The following is a 14038-nucleotide window of genomic DNA, read 5'->3' on the forward strand; positions in this document are numbered from 1 at the left end:
TTGGCCTTGTCTCCAGAGAGGGGAGAAGGCAAGAGTGGCAAAAATCTCTATTTTTATTTATTTATTTATTTTATTTTTGAGGAACTTCTATATGTGGAACCCTGTTTGGTTATGACATTTGATCTAAGTCCAATCTACATCAATGAATGAATTTTAAGTTTGAATTACAACATAAGACTATATTTAGGCTTATGTACATTCAACATCAGGTTTAATGTATTTGTTTTGCCATCTCTAAGGATGAGTGCCCAAAGACAAGAACAAACTTGCAAAAGAGTGAATCCTTGGTGGAAAAAAGGCCAAAAGGAAGTGAAACGAGGAAGGAGATGTGGGGAAAACACCTTATTTTCCAAGTACCTATATTCTTCACCAACAATCCTTTATTTTTGGTTACCCTCTAGATAGGCATTATTTATTTGCTCAAAAATATTATTAGTATGGTTTCATTTCCATTGCAATAATACTCAGGGAAAATTTAAGGGACAAAGACATGTCCTTGTCAGACATTTAGCACACACAAGTCAGCCTTCTGTCTAAAATTTTCTGAGTGATGAGAGAATTACAAAGATATTTGCTAAGAGAAAAAACAAAATGTAAAGGGAAAATATCTACTTCCAATTCTTCCCAAATCCCCAGCTATTTTAGTGTATTTGACTTATCTACACTTTTTTTTTTTTAATGCAGGCAATACCATTTTTTTTTCTTGAGACCTCAAGGGTGGAATGTAGACCTGCTGTTCTTGTAAAGTGCAGTTACCCTCTGTATTCTTCCTTAGAGTTCAGTGTCACACACCAAGGCTGTCTGAAAAATGGCCCTCAACTCCTCATATTTATTGAGTATGGGATAGGGGAGAATAGATTAGCTGATTTTACAATAGTGCTCCAACTGGGGTGTAAAAGATCTGATTAAATCCAGGAGAACATGAAAGAGGAGGAGAAAAATGAACAAATAAAATTCTAGGAATTACATACTTAGATTCTGGTTTTTAATCCTGATAAATCATGCAGTATTTGAGTATCAAGAAATTTTTGTAGCCAGCATGCATTCTATGTTCGTGAATATTCATACTGGGGGTGGGGAGTGTGGAATTTTGCAGGTGTACCCAGTTGGACACCACCGCCCTCCTGGAACCTCTCCCCACTCCCTTCTCCCACAACCAGGAGGCCACTTCAGCCATGATGCGCCTGCTGCCTGCCAGGGGCGCGCAAAGCTCTCCCGCCCCGCCCCAAGAAAGTGTCAAAGCCGACCTGGCAGCTGCAGTGGCAGAGCCCAGCCCCCCAAACCCGCTGCATACATGGCCTTGTAGCACCACCAGCCTGTGAGGGCTGCAGCAGCAGCCTATCCCAGACTCCAGAGAAGGAGTTGGGACTTCAGCTCCGGGGACAACTAGAGCAGCTATCCGCCAGATCATAGTCTGCAAATGCCATCATATGGATATCTATAGAAACGCAGCGAATGGAGGAAAATTAAGCAGCGCCCCTACACGTTCTAAATGGCTTTAGCAAAGAGAAACCCCCAGAGCAGCCCCAATCACTGCCTCCTGGAGCAGGGCGCCTCCAGATCCGCTGGGCCAAACCTCCCCTGAGTGCCGCCAAGCAGGCAGCTCCAGAAAGCGGGGAGACAAATGAGCACTCCTTAGCTGAATTATTCAGACCATCTTCGTTATGGAATAAAACATTGATGAGACTACTTTGGAAGTGCTCTATCTTGTTAATTCTAATGCCCCAGAGAAGGGAGTGAAATTTTCTGTAGGGGACAGATGCAGAGGTGATGGGGAAAGGAAATTAAAGAAATAAGGTCCAAGGGTAAGGGGCTTTGGAAGTTAACTAAATTTATTATGACTCAGTCAGCCACGGGTATTTCCATTTTAACACATTAGACCCAATATGTTAATTAAGCAGTGGCAAATCTACCTGCTCCTTGTAAGTCAAGACACTGGAAAGAATTTTTCCAAAACACCTATTATGCAAAAACAAACACAACACGGGACATAACTGAAATAATGCAGCTGGGGATGGTGCTGGGTGGTGGTTATGATTTTAGCCTCATTTTCCTAGATATAAAAATGACTTCTTTCATGGATTTATTCTGGTACATAAAAGCAAATCCCAGCAGTTAAGCACCATATCTCAACACACACCCATGACAATGAATTTCCTTCCCATGCAAAGCAAGTTCCAAGAAAACTCCATTTCAGATCAAAGTCCCCAGATGCGTAATTTACAACTACTAAAGGGATCTGGCAAGCTTGTCCACAACAAGGAAAGGAAAACAACCAGAGGTAGAAAAGGGTAAAATCAAAATAAAAATAATCCTTGGCTGAAATGATGGGTGGAAACCAAACACCTTCTCACACTCCACAATGTGGGAAGGGTTGGATACCAAATGGTCCGTAGCAACCACAGCCTGAAGGAAACACGAAATTTTAATCCCTGGTATCTTCAGACAGGTTCAACATGCCTAGTTCTCAAAAAATATCCTTAGGGTGGAGCTATCCATATTCCCTTAGCTTTCACTACTAGATTAAGTGCTCAGGTATAGATTTATATTCCATCCATCAGAAATTGTATTACCACATCACAGAGCAGGCGCCCTTGGATACGCAGCCCTTCCTAATGATTTTCAAAACATTAATAAGTAAAGTAGCCTGCAATGCAGATAAGACGTTAGAAACAAGAGCAGAAGAAAACGGGGTGAGGCGGTTTGTGGTTTGCTTGTTACCTGGTGCCTCTAGGGGGAAAGACGGTCGTAAGAGGACTTTCTGCCCGCAGGTACAATCCCGGCAAGGTGGCTCCAGGTGGCTTTCACTGTCGTACGCGGGTCTTGCTCCTCACTTCGCTGCCCTTTGCTATAGCTCAGCACCCGCATCCTAGGGAGTCCGAGAGGTGGCTCCAGCCACTGCCGCCGCTGCCCGCGGGTCGCGCTGGGTGGGGGATCCGCGCGGATCGCCCCATGAAACCCGCGGCTCCGCGCCCGGGGAGCGGGCAGAGGCAGGGCGGCTGTGCACGCACACACAGAAACACACTCACACACACTCACACACTCGCATCCGGGCGCGCGCGCACTCACACTTGCACTCGCACACCCAACACCGCACGGAGAGAGAGAAACAAGGAGGGAACTGGTCCTTGTCAAGATCAGCTTTGAAACCCGCCAGACAGCAAAGACAGCGTTCTCCTTTTCTCATTGCCCTTTGATCACGTTTCCTTCAAGTTCTTTTCCATACCAAATCCTTGTAATTCTGGAGCTGGTGACATTTTGGTGGGGAGGAGGGAGCCGGGAAAAGGGCTGTGGACGAGTCCGGGATTTTGTTAAGCAGTTTGAAAAGCAATCCCCATTACCTTGTTTGTATAGTAAACCAGCTTGGAAGGCTGAACTTTTGGCTTCAAATGTTGTGGACCAAAACGTACATATCCTTTTGGCTAATACAGGAAAGTCTAGATGCACCGAAACAAGACAGCTGCAAGACCCTCTCTTGACCTTGTGATGTACCTGGAAGCTGGTTAATACTGCCGCTTGCCAAGCCTCTGGGTAAAGTGATCCACACACCTGGCTCTACAACCCGGCAGCCGCTCGGAATCCAGGCAGGAAAATGGGTCTGGACGTCCTCCGCGCTCTGCAAGAACCCGGGCATGGAGGGGCATCACCGAGTTAACACGTTTGCTTCTGGGCAGTTGGATAAAAGACAGTCAAATGCATCAGATAGGCGCGCGCACATACACACGCGCACACACACACGCACACGCACACGCAGCTAACTGGAAAGCGGCTTACTAAATACTAGAGAGATTCCAAGATGACTTTTAAAAGGTTTAAAAAATGTCCAAAATCTTGCCGGAAAACGGGAGGGCCAGCAATGACGTTTTGAAAGTCTTCTTGGGTCTTTCAATTCTTCCTCTCTCGCATGTATGTGTTTTTCCAGAAGGTTTCGTTGGTCTGCCCCACCCCCGTCCAGTTGCGCTTTTTTTCCCCCGCTGCTATAACCGACCGTAAAAAAAATGGATTATATGGGTGGGTTGTGCTCACAGCCCAGAGCTCCCCCAAAGTCAAGAATCCTAAGGGAGCAGCCAGCTGCGAAGCCATTCACATCCTCAGGGGAAGAGGGAAAAACGCGCAAACACACGCACACACGTCTGCACGCACACACATACAGTCCTTGGTTTGGGCAGCTCTGCACTCGCTCACCACCTCCCTGCGCGCCGCTGTAGGAGCGACAACGGCGCCCCGCCCGTTGGCCAAGGCGCTGGAGGTGAGTCCGCAGCTCAGGCACAAGACCGGCAGCTGTGGACCAGGGTTGCAGCCGCAGCCCGGGCAGGCCTGAGAAACCCGCTCTCCGCGGGGATGTGTTTGGGCAACGGCGGCCGCCAGGCCGGGAGGAACTGCGCCCCGCGCTGCAGCATGAAGGCGGCGGCGGCGGCAGGCGCGCGGCCGTGAGCCCGGCCCTCGCTGCAGTGACGGGAGCGGCCGCACGGCCCAGACTCCGAGAGTCAAACAACACCCTACCCGGGTCCTTCCAGCGGCTCTTAGCTCGTGCGCCTCCCAACCCGACGCGTTCCTAACGGATTTACCACCTGCGCGCAGAGAGGGCCCGCGGAGCGCCGGCTAATCCCCCAAGCAGGGGAGGCGCGGGGGCGTTGCAGGCAGGGGGAGGGGAAGCGTTGGAAACCCAGAAAGATAAAAGCGAACTTCCAGGGGCGTCACCAGCCCCCTACGAAAAGGGGAATTTGCTGATCCCCCACTACCCCATGGTTATGGGATAAATAAGTGTCAACGGGTCAGGCTGTGGCTGCTAATGGCAGTGGAAAAAGTCATATATCCGCCAGGAAAATCTGAGATGGAGAGCTACTGATTTGTGGTCTCAGTCATCTGAGGCGAGCTTCCAGCGTCCCCTTGGCTGTAGGTGGGTGGTTTGCTTACTAATCAGATGGGAGCAGATTCTGAAAAGAACATTTATATTTGGAAATCAGCTCAGCATCAGACATTAAGGAGTGCTGCAGTTGACTACATTTTAGTATGTCAAGCTGAAAGCGAGCCCAATAGTTGTCATAAGCAAAGCCTGGCCAATAAGGTCTCTGGCACTAGGGAAGGGTAAGAAGCAGAAAAGAGGTGTGGCGGGAGGGAAGGCTACAGGGGGCCTTTCTGGGCAGGGATCGCCCCTGGCCCTTGCCAAGCTCTACCCTGACTCTTGCCTGACTGGCGGCATTTCTTCCCCCCCCCCCCGCCCCCTCGTTTTTCTCTCCTTCATGCTCCCTCCAGTCCCCAAAGCCACAAGTAAAGAAAATACTTCCTTCTAGGAACCCCCTAGTGAAAGCACAGTGTTCTATTTAGCTAGAGCGTTGGAATCCCATCCTTTCCCTTTAGGGGTTCACCAATACGTGATCTTTGGCCTCTGAGCACACCTCCCCTCTCAGCTCTGTTCCTGACTGGCCCAGACACCGGTCTGGACCCAGAAGGAAGAGAGAAGGAGTTGGGAGTTGAAACGGGAGGCTGGCTAATAATAGCTCCTCCTAACCTACTTGGTAAAGACACTTTCTGGTAGCCTTCTGGGCTGGGCACGCTGGAATTTCGCTACCAAAAGAGCTCTGCCAAGCTTCACTGTTGTCTTGCGGGTGCACAAGAGCGCGCACACTCAAGCACATCCACAGGCTTACCCCACGCGCGCGCACGGGCACCCACGCGTAATCGCGACCTACACAGCTGCCTCTTTCCGAGAAGAACCCCAAGTGGAGTGCTATAGGTGGAAACTGCTCGCACATCCTCCTTTCTTTCTTGGGTTCCCCTAGCCAACCCTCGCCGCCCCCAACTCCTGGTCCAATCCAGGGTTTAGGCATCCGCGCAACCCTCGGGCTCCTTTGTTTCCTAGGAGCAAGGCTAGTCTGCGGTTTCCGCCACTCAGCCTCCATCCGAGTCAGCCATGGGCGCGGAGTTCCGGGCTCCAGGGATCTCCGCAGGAGTAAGTTTCGAGCGGGATCGGAGTTCAAGATCTGGAGCGACAAACTGCGCATCAGGGGACTGTGCAGTAAGATCCCACACAAATAAACCAAAGGGACACCGCCAACAAATACACCTGCGAACACCACTAAAGTCCAGAAGAGCCTCCACTAAAATCATCAGCGCTTTCCCTGTGGCTTTCTGTTCCCTGAAGCGGATAATTGAGGTTTCCAAGAAGTCCACGGCGAGAATCTGCTACGAAATGTGGCCACAAACTGTCGAAGGTACGGGGAGAGAAAGTGCTTCCATCCTCCTTCACTTTAAACTTGGCAGCTTTGGGGACTTCACTGGAGGGCGATGGAGTTGCACTTGACCGGACTACAGACAGATCCAAGTGAGCACTTCCAAGTACTTTAGGATGCGGGGGTGACTTCTTTTCCTTCAGGATTGTCCCACTTGACATTCTTTCCCGCTGAGCTGATAGGAGCGGCTAAAAGTCTAGGATAAAGGATTTGTAGGTCCCTTTGGGGTCCAACGTAAATACTGAATCAAAACTCCAAAGACCTTGCATCCTTTGCTGAATAATTTTGTTTTCTATTTTACTTGGATTTTATTTTGTTTTCCTATCTATCTATTTATTTATTTATTTTTATTTTTTATTTTCTTTCTCTTGTTTTCGTTTTTATTTTCTAGTTCCTGACCCAAGGTGAGAAGTTGAGAGTTGGGAACCAGACAAAGTTCAATCACGGGCTAAGAGGCTTTTAATTAAGGCTGTGGATGGGGGAAGGGTGTTCTGTTTTAGAAAGTTGAAGTCAGTATTTTATTAATGTGAGGAGTAATAATTCATAACTTTTCGGTGTTCTTTCATGTTGCAAGCCCTATCAGGGTCACAAAAAATATCTTGTTTATTTTAGCCTTCCTGCACATTAAGCATTATATTGAAAACACTTTTCTCTAATCTTCCCATTTCATGCCTTCTCTAGAAAGCAGTTTGTTCAAAAATCGAGTACTTTTCACCTTCCAGATAGTGTTAGTTCTTTTCCTTCCTACACAGGCTGATTAGAATTTGCAAAAATAGAAGAAGAAGAAAGCTTTGTGTTGTGGTATTCTCTTTAGAAAGTGACAAGATTGTGAAGGCAGGTTAAGATCATCTTTCCCAAAGGAACACAGTGCTGTGGGTTTCTTTCTTTTTACTATCCAACTCCCTGCAGTGGGTCTTTGAAAACTAGTTAGCAAGAGCAAATTTTAGTTTGCTTATGTAATTATCCTTGTTAATAGCCAACTCTGAAGTTGGAATACTTTTAAGAGTTTAAACAATTTCTTGTAGAGTTCTTTTACATGTTGACATGTAAAGAGAATTATTTTTTTCCCTACAAATAACTTAGTTTTAGCTTTTTCCTCAAAGGAATATCTGTTTTGACTTTAATAATTTGTTCCCAAATTCAGTTTATGCCAAATCATTTTCAAGACAATGTCACCTTCCTTTCTCTACAAGATCATTTAAAAAAAAAAATCAAAGACCATAAATGTTGGACTTCCTATTTTGCTAAGAAAATCTAATATTTGAAATATATATATAAAATTTGAGACAATAAATGGAAATGTGAATGTTTTAAAGTTAAAATAATGAACATTGAAAGATAGCATTATTTTGTGTACTTATTTTGCATTAGAATTTTTTCTAAAGTGGTATTACTTAAAAATTGGTGTTAGTAGCAACATAGCTCCTGAATTTTGTAATTTATGTGGATTGAAGAAATGACATCACTTTAATTCATTCTTTCATTTCATGTGTATTTTAAGAATTTTATTTTAAATTGTAAGTATTTCCAGATATTCTGGTGGTGTGTCAATATGCATTACCAAATATATTGCATCTGATTATTTTTACTAATTCAAGGTCTTCTGTTAATTCAAAACGGGAAATTGTGAAGAAATAAGGAAATACAAATTTCTGAAAAGAAAGAATAACATTTTTTTAAAAATGGGTTAAATGAAATCCAGACTTTGATGTTTTCTTTACTATCATAGTTATAACCCTAAGTAATTTTGAAATGTTAGAAGAGGTCTACTTAAGAGCATGTTTAATGTGCCTGATCATGAAGTCTGTGAATACTGTGTATTTTGGCAACCGGATCTTACCAAAAACTCGGTTCAACTAACCTCTCTACAAAGTTGAAGACTGGCATATCTCTCATACAAAAGTAAATGCATTTCTCATTTAACTGCAAATACCAAAATATTAATCAAATTTATTATTTAATACTTGCCTTTGAGATACAGAATAAATATTTCCTTGTTTTATTGTTAGTTGAGTTTTTATTTGATTCTTGTAAAACACATTTATTTTCTTTTTATATCTTTATTACATACTTCAATCTTTATGGATCAGGAAAATGATGTGCATTATGATATCACATCAATGTCGTCTTAATGAAAACTGGAACTAGTCTGAGAACCAATAAATTACTAAGTGGAATTAGTCTTTTCATTACTAGGAAAAATTCACTTTGAGCGTCAACTTTTGAAACAGTGTTTTTTTTTTTTGTTTGTTTGTTTGTTGTTTTTGGTTTTTTTTTTGTTTGTTTGTTTTAAAGAGCACACCATAGACAGCAAAGAGTATCAGAAAGCAAGAGTATTTCAGACATAAACATTGTCAGACAGAAAGGACTGTTCTTAAAATTGCATGTAGAAGTAAATTTTATCTTTTGAAAATATCCTTTCTTGTTGTTATTTGTTTGCTTATATCCTGGCATCAAATCTCCAAATTTGTCTAGTACTTCTGTTTAGATATCAAGAAGTCCCCAAGTACGATTCTATATAGAAAAATAGAACCCTGAGAAGAATGTGACTTCTTCTCATTAAAATCCCCATTTTGTCATAAGAGATGGATTTAATTAAGCTTATCAGACTAAATTGAATTAAAGTGTGAGTTATTAACCCACCTCCGGAATATGCAGCCAATTTCATTTCATTTCTTTTCTTTTCTCTTTTTTATTTATTCTAATTTCTTATATGTGATGACAGAATGCAATTCACTTCATATTACACATAATAGAGCACAATTTTTTAAGACACTGAGTGCACACAAAGTATTTTCACACCATTTGTGTCTTGTACATGTACTTAAGGTAATGATGTCTAACTCATTCTACCATCATTCCCCCCCTTGCCCCATCCTTTTTCCTCCCTCCCCCCCTTCCCCATCCAAAGTTCCTTCATTCCTCCCAAGTTCCGCCCCCACCACCACCTATTGCCATTATGGGTCTACATTCTCATATCAAAGAAAACATTCAGCCTTTGGTTTTGGGGGATTGACTTGCTTCACGTAGCATTATATTCTCCAAATTTATCCACTTACCTGCAAATGCCATTATTTTATTCTCTTTTAATGCTGTGTAATGTTCCATTGTATATATATACCAAATTTTTACTATCCATTCATCTACTGAAGGGCATCTAGGTTGGTTCCATAATTTAGCTATTGTGAATTGTGTTGTTATAAACATTGATATGGCTGTGTCCCTGTAGTATGCTGTTTTTAAGTCATTTGAGTACAAACCAAAGATGGGATAGCTGGATCAAATGGTGGTTCTATTCCCAGTTTTCCAAGGAATCTCCGTATTGCTTTCCATATTGGCTGCACCAATTTGCAGTCTTACCAGCAATGTATGAGTGTGCCTTTTTCCCCACATCCTTGCCAACACTTATTGTTAGCCAATTTCATTTCTAAAAATAAAAAACTATAGAATTTCCAATAAAATGTATTAATGAATATATATTAAAAATAGTGTTGCTGCAGTCATTCTTAATTTTGTCTACATAATTTAATATGCAGTATGATACTCTTTATACTTTCTTTGGTATTTTTATATAATATTTAATGCTATTAAATACTAGTTACCCTTATTTTTTGAGCTTAATTTTTTTCAAATGTAACTGTGTATATACATATTGTTGCAGAAAATTTTCCACTTGCTCTTGAAGCTTTATTCTAAAATCAAGGCAGTTATAAAATAATTGTCTTAAAAACAAAAAGTCTGGCTGGGCTTGGTGGCATGCTTATAATCCCAGCAATTCAGGGTATTGAGGCAGGAAGATTGCAAGTTCAAAGGTAATCTCTGCAGTTTAGTAACCCTAAGTAACTTAGTGAGACTCTGTCCCAGAATAAAACATAAAAATGTCTGTGAATGTAGCTCAGTGGAAAAATGCTTCTGGGTTCAATCTCTAGTACCAAACCCAAAAGCCTGAATTACTGCAATTATTGCTTGATTTACGAGTGTTAACAGGCACACCAAGTCATGTTAGAAATAATGAGCTGTTTGGAAGACTTTCTTTGACATACTTCTATTAAAATCTCGATGGTGAACTATATAACAAAGCTTTTCAATTTTATTTTTATAATTTCAGTTTTCTACAATTTATTCACCTCCTCAATCTGCCGCTGAATTTCAGATAGGTGACCACAAGGGGACAGTCATGTGGTGGTGTCCAGACAATAGCTCTGTGCTCTCTTACAAGCCTCCATAGACTTAGAAGTAAGAAGTGATTTTAATTTATTTGATTTAAAATGCACTTTCATTAAAATAAATGCTGTTTAATAAGTTTTATCAATATGAAAACAGATCATTGCTTTTGGAACTTTTTTTGTTTTTCATTTTTTTAACATAAATTTCTGAGACAAGATTAGGTAATTTACACATAGTATGTTCACTGGATCTTTATCCCTTTCTGAAGACTGAATTTCCATTCATTCCTTTACTCATATTTTACCTACATAGTCTTCCAGGATCCTTGGTAGCTTGGGGTTACAGTGTCTTGGAGTTTACTTCTCAGTGGTCATGGCTTCCTTAATGAAATGAGACTCCTTTCTGTGACTGTTTACTACCAAGCTTCTCTCTCCACACAATGGCCTTCTTTCTTTCTCTGCAGTTTTGTTCATGTAATGGTAATTCTCTGAGCACCTTGTTTTAGCCCATGTTTTACACTAGATACAGGGGAAAGAAGATGATCTTAATTCTCTTAGCCTCTGTTCCTGTCAACGGAGCTCATCATCTGGTAAAAGTTCCTAGATCAACAAGCATATTTTTGCATTATTTTCAGAGCTTTGTAATGTTTGGAACAACCAATTAAAAAAAAAAAAAAAAACCTACTACAATTTGTTATTAAGACCAGTGTTTTCTTTTGTGAGACTGCAGGAACTATTCCCCTGTTAATTGTAGTTTCTCTATTGCTCTTATCTTCTGTTATCTTCTTATCTTCTATGCTCATTCAAATGCCTTGAGAAGTAACCTGTGAAATGCCTGGACAAACTCCTTTACTGCAGTAGCAAAAGGTGTTATTCAACCATGCTTTAGAATAAAACAGACCTGGTTCCAATCCTGATTCCGAGAATATTGGCATTACCTTTAGAAATTATTTATTCCGAGCCTAAATCCTTAGGTTTTTGTATGTATAAAATGAAAATTGAAATACATAAATTTGGGGTTAGTTGAGAGGTAATAATAATGACTTTGTTAAACTATTTCAAATCATGCAATTAATGACTAATTCCACAGAAAGTACATCACAAATAATTCAGTCTTTCAAAATAGTCTATTTTTTTAATCAAGAAATATGCTCATAAAAGTGAGATAAAAATCCTCAGAAACATACCTAAAAATTCTATTTTTTATTTTCATTTATATTAAATATTGCATAATTTTGGTGAGATATTAATGAGCAAATTTTGAAAACCCATGTTGCTCTCTTCAGATACCTGTCACCCTCAAGATACTTTCTGGAAGATTTGTATCAGTGCCTTAAATACATGCCCCTCAAAAATGTTTATTCTTTAAAGGACATAATCAAAGAGGATTTCTGAAACAGTATTCAACTTGTTTTTGTCTTTCACACTAGCTACTATAAATAATGTATCTTGACCATTATTGAAGAAGTTGGAACTCATAGGCTACAGAGAAAAAACAAAACAGAAAAATGAATCATATTAACTGATATAAAAATTAAGGAATATTCTGAAAACAATGTTGGGTTCTAGGAAATGATAATAGAATCATAAAATATATGTTTTAAACAACCTGCGCACCAATTTATTAAAATCCTCACTAACATTTATACTTCTAGAAAAAGTAATTATTTTAAAATAGTTTTTCTTTTTACTGTATTATATCACTATGTAATAGTATTTTCCACTTTGTTTAAAGTGCATTTGTGTATTGTCAACATTAATTTAAACTATTACCCATCTGTACTCACTTTGTTTCTGCATGGATATGCAAAAACATAAAGAAAATATTGCCCTATTTTTAGTTTGGAATATTTTAATTTGCTGGTACTACTATGAAATTGGAACGTTTTTCAATCAAAATACATTGTTGAAAAAATAACACAAAAAATTACTTTGGTGAGAACATATTAGAGATTTTAATATCACCCTTCCTAGTAATACAATTTTGAAACTAAGTTACATCATAAATCATTATGAAAATTTATATGAGGGTGAAGTCTTTCTTTATGGTTTTTAAATATATGTGGTCAGCATTGATTATAATTTGTTTTTACAATTTCACAAATTTGAGGATTTACTACATTTTCTGCTGGGAAAAAATGCTTTTGTTTTCTGTTGTATTGAAAAATATAGTCAGAAATATAAAAATATTTGCATTAGATTTTATTCATTCATTCATTCATTTTCAAAAAAAGTATGCTTCAGGGTCAGACACCTCCTGATGGTGACTTCATTCATTAGTATCATATTGCTCTCTGGTTTTCATTCATGTTAACAGGGGTATGATATCTAGAAGGGAAGAAGGAAGGGGAGAAAGTAAAGAATGAGGGCAAATTATAAGTTAATAATTACTCAGAGCTATATAAATAATTACCATGTGTTGTCTTGAAAATGTGGCTTTTTTAAACTTTGAATACTAATATTATGTTACTAAAAGCATTGTCTTATATTCCACAGAGACATTTCTTTTATACTGTTTGAATTAGATGTTGATAAGTGGATGATTTACGAGAAAGAATTGTATAAAATATTCAAATACTTTCAAACACATATGACAAATCTTTGTAACACATTAAGGATATTTCAATTTGGTGAATGATGCAATGTAGTTTTTTTATCTTAAATTTGTCTTACATGTGAATTTGCTTACAATGTAAAATATAAAATTTTACTAATTTTGAGAAAGACACTTGTTTGGGGCAGTGGACTAGAATAAGGCAGTTTTGTTTTTTTCCTGGTGACCTCATTTTGGAAACCTTAATTGTATTTTGTAGTACTGTGCTTACTCATTCATTGAGAAAATTACCAGTGAGCTATAAGGTGGATTCCCTGACTTCCTGAACCTATTTCTGCTCATTGTGTTCTATCTTCATTGTAAGCGGCTCACTCCTCTTTTCTGCCTATGTCATTTTATAACTTCCAACCTACCCTTGGCAAAAGAATAACCTTTCATAGGTGAATACCTTTCATAAGTATACCTTCCATAAGTACATCTGTTTTCTAACACTAGTCAACTTAGGAATGATTCTGCTTAAATTGAAGAATTAGATACTCACTTCTTTAAATACTCACTTTTGAAAAACTTTGTAGTAAATGCCCCAGTTAGAATTTACCTTGAAACTTAAAATGTTAAAGAAGAAAAACAATACGTGTGAAGTGGCCATACCTAGACGAGTTTATGTGAGTGTGAACAGTCTTCTTTTATTAATTGTGCAAGATAATTCTATGTTCATATAGCAAATGTTCAATTTGAGCAGCTCCTGTTCTCTATAAGCTAATTTTACTCTCCTTGAAAATATTTTTCCTTTTTTTGTATATATAAACTCACAGTTACATTCTTTTTTCTATTTTGCTTTGAGTTTCAGAAATGAAGTCTCTCCCAATGGGGTTCATTTGCTATTTTTATTTTTATTTATTTTTTCTTACTCTAGTGCAATTTATCTTTACCTTCATGTGTGCTAAGAAGCAAATGCTCAGATTGAAAGCAAGGGTAATAAATATTGCCCAAGAGAGTAAACCCTAGATTTGAACAAAGTTGTTAAGTTTTGGAAGGCAGAGTATCCCAGCACTGCCCACAATATGCTGATGTGCATCTTTAGT

At 39.7% G+C, this 14038-nt stretch overlaps 1 protein-coding gene across 4 annotated transcripts in view; it reads right to left on the reverse strand.

The window, feature by feature from the left end:
* The window catches only part of Lrfn5 (leucine rich repeat and fibronectin type III domain containing 5), a 250655-nt gene extending 245524 nt beyond the window's left edge, over nt 1-5131 (reverse strand). Inside the window, exon 1 of one of the 4 annotated variants that reach the window (XR_007345786.1) lies at nt 2722-5131. The gene's annotated coding sequence lies outside the window, so the exon portion shown is untranslated. The remainder of the gene's footprint in view (nt 1-2721) is intronic. The other 3 variants (XM_048798636.1, XM_048798635.1, XM_015491257.2) reach the window with 3 other exon arrangements.
* Between the last annotated feature and the right edge of the window lie 8907 nt (nt 5132-14038).

Source organism: Marmota marmota, unplaced genomic scaffold (genome assembly GCF_001458135.2).
Source record: "Marmota marmota marmota unplaced genomic scaffold, marMar, whole genome shotgun sequence".
Taxonomy (NCBI): Eukaryota; Metazoa; Chordata; class Mammalia; order Rodentia; family Sciuridae; genus Marmota; species Marmota marmota.